Source organism: Lathyrus oleraceus, chromosome 4, assembly GCF_024323335.1.
Source record: "Lathyrus oleraceus cultivar Zhongwan6 chromosome 4, CAAS_Psat_ZW6_1.0, whole genome shotgun sequence".
In the NCBI taxonomy this organism is placed as follows: domain Eukaryota; kingdom Viridiplantae; phylum Streptophyta; class Magnoliopsida; order Fabales; family Fabaceae; genus Lathyrus; species Lathyrus oleraceus.
This window is the reverse complement of record NC_066582.1, coordinates 455,956,118-455,966,402: the sequence shown is the minus strand read 5'-3', so window position 1 is coordinate 455,966,402 and position 10,285 is coordinate 455,956,118. Positions and strand designations below refer to the sequence as shown.

Here is a 10,285-nt window from a genome sequence, read left to right as displayed (position 1 = left end):
TGTCTCATGATTCTAATCATGTGGCTCATGATTCAAATCACTCTTTCCCTAATCCGAATCAACTAGCATATTTTTAAAAATTATTTTATTCCACTACATTTGCTCATTTGATTCAAATCATAGATTGCTCTTTATTCGAACATAACTAAATTTTTCAACTATTTTGTGTGATTTATCTCAAGCATATATAAAATCTTTTTTTTATCATTTCTAAACATACATCTATCATTATGATAATAATTTTCAGTGTGATTTTAGTGAAAAATCAATTTCCTCTTTTTTGAGTGTTCAAAAGTCTTGCAACGAAATTCTTGCATCTTCAACTTCAATTGAGTTCAGATCATAATAATGAGAGTTATATAATTAATTGAAGGAGGCATGTTTTTTAAAGTAATCGTTATTGGAGATCTTATTGAGTGTTTCATGATATTAGCAAGATTGAGGTGATTGTCAAAGGTGATGATAAATTCCATTGAAAAGAAGTAGGTTTTTCTCTTCATAATTGCCTTAGTAGTAACTGTGTGGAAGGCTACGGATAAGGTGAAATTATTCTCAGATCTTTGGACAATTTCACCGCTTAAGGAATTGGTAGGATCAAGGGGTTGATAGCTACACACGAAGCCATGGAGTTAAATTAGTGATATTGGAAGATTCAACAAATGTAATAGGAGATTTATTTTCTCATTTGTATTGTAGATCATAGATTGTATGAAATATTGGAAATATTAGTCAAATAACAAGGAACTATGCACGTTCCAATGGGAACCATTGAAGAGTTCACGTAGGCAAAGCGGGGATGGAGGTCAAAGCACTATAAATATCAATGTCATTTCTCTCTCTCTCTCTCTCTCTCTCTCTCTCTCTCTCTCTCTCTCTCCCCCCCCCCCTCTCTCTCTTACTCTTTCATTTTATTTCATAGTAATTGCATGCTTAGGTTTTTCAATTCTGTCATATTATATAGTTTGTTCTTTGATAACAATTTATTACGTAAATATTAGGTTTTGTTAGAATTGGATAACGGGTTAAGCTAGTTATGTGATTAATAATTTGAAAATAAATTGAACTTGCTACTCCATTGATTGAATCATTGTGTAAACACTTCTCGTTCATTACATAATTGAACCAATCCATACCAAGTGTTTCATCATATTAATCTTTGATATTTGTGAAACGATTTGTGTTGACTTGAGCAATATTTAAACTGTATATTTTTCATTTTTGCATCAAACCTTCCGCTCACATTTCATTTTTAAAAACACTCTGATTTTGGAAAATGGCAGTTGAATATTAATTTGGGTCTATTCACCCCCCTCTAGACCGTTTTTGTACTTCCATATTCACACCCAACAAATAAGATTTTGATTTTGTATAAAACGTTTTTTTATGAAAAGAGCATTTGAGCTTCTGACGTTTTTTGTCTTCTGGTGACACAACAGGTGTATGTGTGTTGCATGCACATGTTGCTGACTTCAATATACATTACCAGGAAGTCCTCCACCTGCTCTTATATTTTGTAACTTTGAAGGATGTTTTGAAACAAAACCATTTGAAGAGGAAGGAGTCGTGAAGGACAATGGCATTCTTGGCAATGCCAATGATAGGTCAAGAAACATAAGGGATTATGTTGTGTTTGATGCCAATGCCATGAATACAGGGATTTTACGACCAGAGATCACATTGGTGCAATTTGAATTCAAGCACGTAATGTTTCAAATGTTGCAAGAAATATGCCACATTTACACTCAAGGTAATTCTTGTAAGTATCTAGCAACATAAAGATGCTTGGAATTACTGATGATGCTTTCAGACTTAGCTTGTTTCCATACTCTCTAAAGGATAGAGTCGAGAGTTGGATAAATTATTTGGAGCCCAATTCCATAGCCCCATGAAATGCTTTAGTTGGAAAAAATTTAGTTAAGTATTTTCCTCCTGTCAAGAATGTTAAGATAATAAATGAGATTGCTTTATTTCGACAAGGAGATGATGAGGCATTATGTGATGCTTGGGAAAGATTCAAAGAGTTTTTACGACAATGTCCTCACCGTGGTATACCAATTTGTATTCAATTAGAAACATTTTATAATGGATTGGTTCCATCCTCAAGAAAAATGTTGGATGTATAATCTGTTGAAAAAGATTTTTATCAAAGTTTTAAAAATAATATGTTTTACTTGGAGAAAGAAAAGTTTGCGTAAAAAGAGGTTATGCTTATCGATTGGAAGTTATGTGAGTATCCTTAAAAAATTAACAACAATAAAGTTGAACAATTGAATTACACCAAAAGTTATAAACTAAATGTATTACACAATCACTCAATTTCACAAGATGTGCTATTAAATAACTTTCAATACAAATAAGATTTCACTGTCAATGTTTTAGGACTTAATCCATAATCATACAAGGTTGAGTTTCTAATTCTAACAAAACCTACAATTTATACAACAAATGACTACCAACAGATAAACCTTTTAACATACGATTCTAGAAAGCACCAACAATAACCTAATCATGCAATTAATTATGAACGTAAGTGTTTTATTATGTATGTGTGTATGTGAGAGAGTGGGTGTGCGTGTGTATGTGTGTGTGCGTGTGTATGTGTGTGTGTGAGAGAGAGAGAGAAAAGTGTACATCGGGATTTATAGTAATTTGACACGTTTATCCTTGTGGGTGAAGATGAAAATAAGTGTGTGTGAAAATGTTTGATTGTGAATGCCTTCATGAAAACACCATTTAGTGTGAATATAATATAATTTTTATGATCTCTAATTTTAGTGCAATTTTTTATTTAGAGAACTTAATTGAAAACAAAAATGAAAGACACTTAGGCAACAAAATAGAAAGAATAATGACAACATATATTATTAATGTTTAGCATATTAATTTATGCTCCTCGATGGAAAATGAATAATGACAACACATATTAGTGTTTAACATGTTAAACCTCTATTGATTGACGTTCATGCGTTGGATTATATTAGTTAAATCTAAAATAACAACTTTACAAAAATAAAAAATAGTTAAACAATTCCAGCTAACAAAAGAAAAAGATTGTTACATAAGTTAAATATGATGATATATAAAGCTCAAAGTTATCAAGTTAAATCACATATCAATATTAATTATTTTCTATCATTCCCTAACATCATGAAGATCTTTATTCTCTTTAGTGTCATCTTTGCATGTGGCTTTTTTGAAAATATTGTTTCAAATGCTGATCCTCTTCCATATGAAGCCATCTTTAACTTTGGGGATTCTACAAGTGATACAGGAAATGTTGCAATAGATCACCAATCTATGGATAAAAATAGTCCTTATGGATCAACTTATTTCAAACATCCAGCAGGACGTATGTCAAATGGACGACTCATCATAGATTTCATAGGTACTTTTACAAATGTTGTATAAGTTTATAAAATAATTTATTTACTCATGAAATAGTAAGTAATAAAAACAATATAAAAACTCTAACGTTCTCAATTTTACCTAGTTTTTAGAATTAAAGATGATGATGCTTGACGTTGATACATTATTTATTAAAAGTTTAATAACTCTCTATCATTTTAATTATAGCTGAGGCATATGGATTACCACTTTTACCAGCCTATAACAATATCACCAAAAGCCAAGTAGATATAAAGAAGGGAGTAAACTTTGCATATGCTGGTGCTACTGCACTTGCATTCAATTTTTTTGATCGTAAGGGAGTTAGACCACCAGCTACAGAAAACTCATTGAATGTGCAACTTGATTGGTTTAAGAAACTAAAATCTTCCTTATGTAAAAACAAAGAAGGTTTTGTCCTCATTTCTTGCATATTATTTTTGTGTCAAATGCATAGATTTTATTCTATATGAATAACACAACTTTTGTTTTGTTTTGATTTTAGAGTGCAATAACTTCTTCAAACAATCATTGTTTCTAGTGGGAGAGATTGGTGGAAATGATGTTTTTTCATATATTTCAAAATCTGTTACAGAACTGCGAGAAATAGTTCCCTTAATAGTTGAATCCATTTCAAATACCATCACTGTATGTTATATCAAAATTAAGAAGTTAAATATTTTATTTAGTTGTAAAATAATTAAGTTTTTTTATAAACATTTTGAATAAGTAAATCCTCAGACAGCTGCTTAATTTATTTCAATTTTCAGACACTAATTGAAGAAGGTGCAGTAGAGCTAGTTGTTCCAGGAAGGGTGTAATGCTGGAGTATTAACAATGATGAATAGTAATAAAAAAGAAGACTATGATGAATTTGGATGTTTGATACCTTACAACACTTTCATTGAGTATTTTAATGAGAAACTTAAAAGTTCCATAGAGACATTAAAACAAAAACACCCTCAAGTCAAGATAGTATATTTTGACTACTACAACAATGCCAAACGATTATATCAAGCTCCACATCAATATGGTGTGTAGATAAGTCAAGTTCTCTTTTCAAATAATAAGTCAAAATTATTTTTTCTTATCAAACTCATTTGAACAAATACACTAATTTATGTTCATTAATGGTGCAGGCTTTATTTCTAATAAGGTCGAGATTTTGAAAGCATGTTGTGGAGGTGGTGGACCATATAATGTTAATGATAAATATTGTGGAACATCTGGTACAACAGTTTGCTCTGATTCTTCGAAACTAATAAATTGGGATGGAGCTCACTTTACTGAAGCAGCTCATAAGCAAATAGCAAAAGGCTTAGTAGAAGGCCCTTTTGCGAATCCCTCTCTAAAATCTGCTCCATTTAAGATAGTTTAGAATTAATCATTCAAAAATTAAGAAATTATTTCTTTGGTGAAATTTATACATAATTAGATTTTACCTCTATTAGGAGGAGATCAATCGTACTCTATACAACTAATATAAATTTCTTTTAAAGTTAAATTATCATCTGTAAATGCAAAAAAGTGATTATATTTTATTAGTTATATATACAAAAAGTTATTTTATCGATTCTCATTTTCCCATGAAAATAAAAAAGATTATCAAAGTGACTTAGTTAGTATTCTGCCACAAATATCTAAACATAAACACTAGATAATTTTATCAAATTAAACCGTAGTAAGTAATAACATTCATACAAACACAGGTTAAATACATGATATGGACCGTGGAGAAATTTAACTTTGCCAACACTTTTTAGGGCATTAAGGATCTTCTGCACCCAACTTAATATTACAAAATTAAATATATATTTGTTAGGTCAGTTAAAGCTTAGACTTCTGGAAATGTTTTGAGTACAATAAACTAAAAAAAAAATCACCTGACTTACAAACTTAAATATTAAATGTTTCCTTTTTAACATTTTAACAATGAAAGAAAACACACTAGCCATTACAACCTAAAGAAACACTTAAAAGTAAACTATTATTAAAAATTTCTAAAGAGAACAAACACTTTATGAAGACTAGGCTAAAACCCAAATGGTGTGGATTAAATCAATATAACGTGCAAATACGATCCACTATATCAAGTAATAAAATGTAAGAATATCGTTCCCATGAGGAGTGTAATAACATAAATTGATTTGCAAAACTATCTCTTGTGAATGAGAATGAGTAAAAAAATAACAATATTTGGTGATTGTCCATTTTTCAATGAGGAGTGTAATATCAATTTTTAAGTAAACAATGATAGAACTAAGTGTGATTTGAATAAGTGAAATCAGTAATGGACAATATGTTGGGCAACGATCCATTAATATAACTTATCTATTATGCGTATATGATGTGATATGTTGTGCCAAATAAGATCAGAACGTGATGTCATGGTTTATTCTTACGACATCAGAAGCATATGCAAGAAACCAAGAAGACAAATTCCTAAACCTCGCTTTTAACTTTAATACATGTCTAATTTCATTCTAACAGAGTATTTACATGAGTTTTGCACCATTACAAATATACATATTATTTTATATCTTAAATTATAGTAGTAGAAATACTTACAAAGTCCAAAATTACAAAGTGGATTAAGGAGAGTTGTTGCTGGTGAAGGTGAAGGATGAGGTTGATATGGAAAGGTGGTGGCTCTGGTGGTTGTTGTTTTTGTAAGGGGATGATGAATAGTGGTAGTGGTGTGGTTGTTGTTGTTGTGTTAATTGGTTTATTTTCTTTTTTTTTTTTGCTTATTTTTTAGTGCTCTAAGCTTCTTTTTACAAGTTTTCCACCTTGTTTCAAGTTCAACACTAGTAAGACTTTATAGTGGATCTTTAATGTTTGATATCTTAGGGTTTTTGTGTGTCTCTATGCATGAGAAAGTGACTACATTATGCAACAAACAATGGTCTCAAGCATTGTCCAATGTGTAAAGATGGCTTCATGCAAATGGTTACCAAATAAAAAATGACAAAAGAAAGTGAAATTTGGTGTTTGCTAGAAAAGGAAAATGTGAGAAAGTGGGAAGCATCTTGGACTTTTTGATTTTTTTAAAAAAAACTAAAACAAATAAATAAAATAAAAATCCTAGTAAAAATAAGTAAAACAATTTTTTTTGGTATTTTCTAATATATTTAAAATGGTGAAAATAGGTTAAATAATCCTAAAAATGATTAAAAAATGCACTAAGAATGCTAAAAAACACAAAGTTAATTATTTTTTTGTTTAATTAGGTGGTCAAGGGATAACCTCTTAATTAGCAATTTCATTTTCTTCCTAAGATATACATATTAAAAGTTAAGCCCTAAAAAAAGGAAAATCGGACCCGACAAAATTATGGTGTTCCAAGTATATACCATCACCTTAGTGCCCACCAAGTACGATCTAAACTTGTCAAATGCGAACACAACTGTCAACAATTATTTCTTAGTAGTGGTATAGTTGATATGAGCTTCAATGAGTGTTCTATTAGCATAGTAATTGGTGTGAAACACCTTGTTGTGCCTTTGGCCCAACACAACTCCAATAGAAAAGTCACTAGGGGTGTCGAGTAGAGTGGGCTTGAGGTGAATTGGGTCATTGGCCAGTCTAGAAAAGCAGTCCCCGTGGCTTTTCCAGACACTGGAGGAGCCGAGGGAAGCCTTAAGTATTATTGATCAACCTACATGTCATAGTCCGGTGGCGAATAGAAGTATAGAACTGAATGTGTGGTATCAATTTTTTGAAAAGTAATGGGGAAGAATCGCATTAAATACTTTTTCATTAATAAGACGCTTTATCGCCATTTCCTGACATGTGCAATGACATGATCAGGTAGGGTGTGGCGCAGTCCATAGAGTCCTTAAGTTAGTGTATTGCTATAACTAGAATTCTAGTCATTGATCTTGTGATTTCTACTCATATTTGGTATTGATGCTTCGACTGTTATTGCTTATAAAGAGAGTGGGTTGAATATTTGGAAGTTTTTGCAACCTTTCAGTTTTCAAGCTTTTAGTTATTTTTTCTAGAGTAACGTCTTTGTTCCTTTTCCCTAAGAATATCACTAAAAGTAATTCAGAGTTTCGCTTAAAGTTTTCGCCTTTTCATCCTTCATGCTTTATCAACCTTCATTAACTAGGTACCCTTCTTACTCCAACTTTTCCTTCAACCTTTATTGTTTCTTTAGCTAGGATGAAAGATAACATTAACGATTTAGTAAGTAATTATGATGTGGAAGCCTCATCTGGATCGTCCCATGATTATCATCATCCTTCCCTTAATAGTGATTATGTAGGACCTACAATTAATATCCTTATTTAACGACTTTAGGCCGAAAGGGATGTCTAAGACTTCATTTGAGGAAGCACTACTACGAAAAATACATTTATAGTTGGGAGAAGGATTCCACAGGGGAAGATCGTCCATGGTAAAGAATGGTATGGTTGTATGTGTAATCTTTACCACCACGGGCTACTAGTCGTGGTAAAAACACAAAAGCTAACATACCACTATAGTTGTATAAAGAAACCGTAGTAAAAGGTTGAGGTCAAGGGTTCGGTACCCAACATTTGGATTTTTGCAAATTTCAAAATATTTCACCACAGTCCTAGATTCTTCTAACCATGGTTAAAGACTTAGTGCATAATATTTCACCATGGTCCTAGATTCTAATTGTGGTGATATGCTTACTTGAGTTTATTATAACTTACGTGGAATGTTTATTTCACCAATTGCTCATTAAACATATAACCTTTCAATCTAATTTAGAAATAAATAATATGACTAATTAAGTTATATTATAAGAACAAGCTACCTTAATAAATGTTGTACAAGCCTTATACAACCCATTATCCGCATTTTTTTCTTTAATGATTAGAACAAGTTTCAATGCTTCTTATTCTTCTACTAACACTTTCTTGACCTCTAGTTTATTTTTCAAAATATTATTTACTTTATAAACAAAATTAGAAGTGAATGAAGTGATAGCTGAAAAGTTAGAAGCATTAAATCAAGTTCTAACTGTTAAAGAGCAAAATAAGAATAATAGACTGCAACAAGCTCCTAAAACATTGATTAGTGTAAGTTGTTTTCTAATATAACTTAATATTTCATATTATAATTTTCTGATTCAATTCGAAATTTTATATATATTCAGTAAGGGGTTGGAAAAACACTCAAACCACATATGATATAATAAACATATCTTCTATGACATGTTGAATAAACATAATGAAAGCTATAATGTACAAGGTATATCATTAAAAATAACAAAAACATCAATAATAAAACAAACATCTATAACATACCTCAACAAAAACATCAACAATATAACATTTACAATAACTTACCTTAAACAACAACATACGTTAACAACAACATACAACTTTTATCAACAAAAACAAAATTATCAACAACATACAACTTTTATCAACAACAACATAGGTTAACAATAACATACATTAACAATAACATACGTTAACAACAACATACAACTTTTATCAACAAAACCAAAATTATCAATAACATACAACTTTTATCAACAACAACATACCTTAACAACAACATACAAATTTTATCAATAAAAACAAAATTCTCAATAACATACAACTTTTATCAACAACAACATACCTCAACAGCAACATAAAACTTAATTTTATCAACAAAAGTAAAATCATCAACAACATACAACATATATCAACAACAACATACCTTAATAATATACAACTTTTATCATATATGAGCTAAACAAAATCATCAATATAGCTAAAGAGTAACATTCACAATAACACATACAACAACATAAATGAGCTAAACAAAAACATCAATATACCTAAACAATAACATTCACAATAAAACAAATAATAATCAATGACTTATACAAAAACAACAACATACAACATATCTCAAGAAAAACATTATCATATCCCAACAAAAACATCAAAAATATCATAATTCATAAGATAAAAGGTAGAAACGTCTCACGTACCAGAGATGTGAAGAGAAAGTAAAAGAAATGAGTTTTGTGTAACACATAAGATATGTTAGAGTTTTGTGAAAAAATTGTATGAATCATTCATGGAGATTAGGATAAGGCGTGAGATAAATGTTAGGGTTTTGTTTTAGAAGAGAGACAGTTGTTTTGTCCTAAACGAGAGAACTTTCACTTATATATAGGTTATACTTTTCACCATGGATGATAAAAATGACCATGATGAAATGTAGGTACATTTTACAACAGTTTCTATTTTAGACTTTGGTGAAAGGTATTTTAATTTTAATATAAATATAAGATTATAAGTGACATGTCAATTTTGTAACAAAAAAAGGAAAATTGTTGGTGTTGGGATTCGAAGCTTGTCACTCCAGGTAATTTTCACTATGGTTGTTAGGTTTGACCGTGGTGAAATTTCTTTTGGTAAATAACAAAAAAAAGTGCCTAAGAATGAGTTATTACTACGGTTGACTAAATGGCTGCAATGAGATTATGTATGAAATGTATATTTTGTAGTAGTGAAGAAACTTCTTCTTCTGGGTCATTATACACCCTTGTACCAAATGTTGGCGGAAGAATAAACCAAGCCAATGTCCTTATGCCTCCTCATATCTTGTAGGAATAAGAGGTACGACCCAATTTGCAAAGGATGGAACATGCTAGAGATTTTTTTCGAACTCACCTACAAATTGTAGGTTGTGAGCCTAATAAAGCTGGGGTGTTGGAGCATTTAAATCTTTAACATCGACCAAGTGCGCTGATTTATGATTAGGTAAATGTGAAGTTAGCGGCTACATCCTCGGATTTGAGCATTGAGGTCGCCCTTGGCGAGGCTAACATTGTGGTTGGCAACCTTTCAGAGTGATTGGTCATTCTAGTGATAGAGAAAAAGAGGATACGCAACTCTTTCAATGATTGCATGGTCTCATTTTA

The 10,285-nt window shown here is 30.8% G+C and overlaps 1 non-coding gene and 1 pseudogene across 1 annotated transcript; one reads left to right on the top strand and one right to left on the bottom strand.

The window, feature by feature from the left end:
- Positions 1 to 1,943: 1,943 nt before the first annotated feature.
- On the bottom strand, positions 1,944 to 2,050 carry LOC127077674 (small nucleolar RNA R71). The gene has a single exon (XR_007787459.1). It is a non-coding gene; the product is annotated as a small nucleolar RNA R71 (small nucleolar RNA).
- A 1,097-nt stretch (positions 2,051 to 3,147) lies between these two features.
- LOC127137949 (GDSL esterase/lipase At5g45910-like) lies at positions 3,148 to 4,762 on the top strand (annotated as a pseudogene).
- The last annotated feature ends 5,523 nt before the right edge of the window (positions 4,763 to 10,285 follow it).